This window comes from Selaginella moellendorffii, unplaced genomic scaffold, assembly GCF_000143415.4.
Source record: "Selaginella moellendorffii unplaced genomic scaffold, v1.0 SELMOscaffold_13, whole genome shotgun sequence".
In the NCBI taxonomy this organism is placed as follows: domain Eukaryota; kingdom Viridiplantae; phylum Streptophyta; class Lycopodiopsida; order Selaginellales; family Selaginellaceae; genus Selaginella; species Selaginella moellendorffii.
Genome location: NW_003314274.1, coordinates 2,399,533 through 2,402,531, shown reverse-complemented (window position 1 = coordinate 2,402,531; position 2,999 = coordinate 2,399,533).

Sequence of the window (2,999 nt, the reverse complement as noted above, 5' to 3'; positions counted from 1 at the left end):
CTTCCAAGCCAGAGAAGCTGTGCAGGACTTAGAGCAAAGGAATTGACCATCGATTCTGCTTGGCATGCCAAGATCTGGCATCTCAATAACAAAGGCCACAATTCTCTTCAGGCGGATCCACTTGAAGCTCAAAGTAGTCGATAGGGAGTCACCATATAAACCCTTAGAAGAAGCAGTGAACAATTAAAATATTTGGGGGTCCTTAGATTATATTACACTAAAAGGACTATCCTTTTTACCAGCAATCAGGCTTCCCACCTCCCGCAACTTGCCCGATCATCAGCCACTGGGAACCACAGCTTGATACTGCATAAAAACCAACAAAGCAAGGAAACGAGAAACGAACACACAAACCAAAGATGCGGAAAGAAGCGATGGATCGAAAGCTCAAGAAGAAGAAAGATGCAATCCAGAGATTCTGAAAGCTGAAAAGACAAAACGCCCTAAATTGGACGGCTAAGATCGCAAGCTAATCCCAGCCGTCGGATTTTGCGCGAATCTTTCCACGAGCACCTTTGAAGATGCTGCGATTGCCCTTACTTGTATAGGGTTGGATCCCTAGAACATCTTATGGAGTGGGCGACAGAGCTGCCTGGATGGCATCGGCGGGGATGCAAAAGAGCGTGGGCGTATGTTCCAGAGGTAGGCACCTCCAAACTCTTGCAACAGATCGAGGCCGTGCATCCCAAGCTGTCGGAGGTCCCTGAGCCTAACCTTGGAAAGCAGATGCAGCTCTTGGAATTCTTAGACCTGTGTGTGGCTCCGCGAGCCTTCACGCTGGAGCCAGGCGCCACCAGGGCCAGGATGCTACGATTAAATTACGACCCCAGGGAAGTTCCCCGTGCCATCCCTGCCGGCCTGGTTGCTGCTGCAGATTACATGGATACGAGGCAAGAAAAGGGAGACATCATCAGCCTGGAGGATGTTGTCAAGGTGCACAAGCTTGTGATGATGAATCACGGTGGTGGTGAAGAAGCGGAAGCTGATAGTGATGCCTTGGGCAAGTATATTGATGAGCTCCACACCAAGGTGGGAGCTTTGGAGAATGATCCGAGCCTCAGTTGGCAGCAGCGTGCCCAGCGCCTGATAACAATCGCTGCAGAGACTTTGTTGTGGTTTTTCGGCCACAGGCCATTCAAAGACGGCAACGCAAGGGTGGCAGAGGTGGTGTGCGTGTGGCTCTTGGAAAGCTTGGCACCTTGTGTGCCATTTAGCATCAATCTGTGGCTTGCATTAGATGAGGGAAAGATTGGAAGTTTAGTTGGGTGCCAGAAGCAGCAGATGCATAAGAATTGCTCATTTATACCATTACCATCAGGCATAGAAGATATATCAGCATATATTGTGGAGAGGTTGTGGGTCGCTTGGAATAATGTGCTTCGTTTTGATTCTGGACCAGTTGAAGATGAGAATCCCTTTGAAAGTTTCTCAAAGTTAAGTGGTACTTTTAAATAGTTTGGCATTTCAAAATTATATAGTTTTACAAAAAGAAAAAAAGTAAAGTTATAAATTAAGATTGGAGAGATTAGTGCTTTTAGTTGTACTAAATAATTTAGAAGAAATAAATTAAATAAATTTTATTCTCTATGTCTATGTCATTAAAATTTATATTTAATTAATAGTTTGGCATCATTAGGGATGAGTATTGTCAAGAGGTTGTATGCTCTCAAGGTAAAAATAATCTAAAAATATTAAGATTGATATGAAATAACACCTCATTTTGATTGTTGAAAATGACAATTCCTAAAAGAGTTTCCAAAAATTATATGATCTATTAAATCATTTTTCTTTTTCATTATTATATAGTTTACAAAATAAAATTAAATAATTAAATAATATAAAACTTTTTCATTGATTCTTGTGCTGTTGTCACAAAATTAAAGTAAATATTTTTGAACTAGATAGTTTATTATCTAAAATATAAAAAACTAAAAAATAAATAAATCTTTACTCAATCTTGGCATTTTGATTACTAAATAGTTTTACATTAAAAATATTTTTAATTTTATAAAAACCTAAAATTAAAATTAAAAATAAAATAGTATGTATAAAAATCTAAAACACTTTATTATTTGTAATTGTGATGTTTATACAAATATTGCTAGAATAGTTTTAGACTCATCTTAAGACAATTTTTCATTATGAGTGTAATCCTAGTTTATCCCTCTTGAATTTATAATATATTACTATTAATATAGATTATAAATAACTTTGAAACACAAAGATATGAAGAAAAACAATTACATAAATGCTGAAGATGTGCAAATAGGTATATTAATTGAGGATACAAATTTAGCCCCAAATGATGGTCTTTAAGCCTAAAAAGGGTAATATACATATATACATACATGTATACATACATACATACATACATGTATACATGTATACATGTATACATATGTACAAACATTAAATTGTGGAAAAAAATGTTTAGAAAGCCATACATAAATAGAAAAGAAAGCCATGTATGTATGTATATGTGTATATGTGTCTATATATATGTATATGTATATGCATATGTGTGTATATATATGTATATATATGTCTATATGTGTATATATGTATATATATGTATATATATATATATATGTTTATTTATATATATTTATATATGTATATATAGCTATTGAAAATTACTTTTTCAATACTTCTTTATCTACTTTTTTTTTACAATTTAAACAATGAGAGTGTTTCTAAACATTGTTTTCCTTCAATGAGAAGATAAAGAAGATATAAAAGATGAATGAAATGAGTCTGATCTCACATATAATATATGGGACAGTTACACACAAAGTTAGCTGGTTCATTAAAATTTCATAGTTGATTTATGCTTTTGTTATGGCTTTATGTTCTATTTATATAATTGTTGTCAAAAGTTACATTGGCAATTTCATGGCAATCTATAATCTATAACCAAAAGCTCTAGATATTCCATTTAACCAATATTTTCATCTTTTGGAGTGAAAGATCATGTGTGTGTGTCTATATATATATATAGA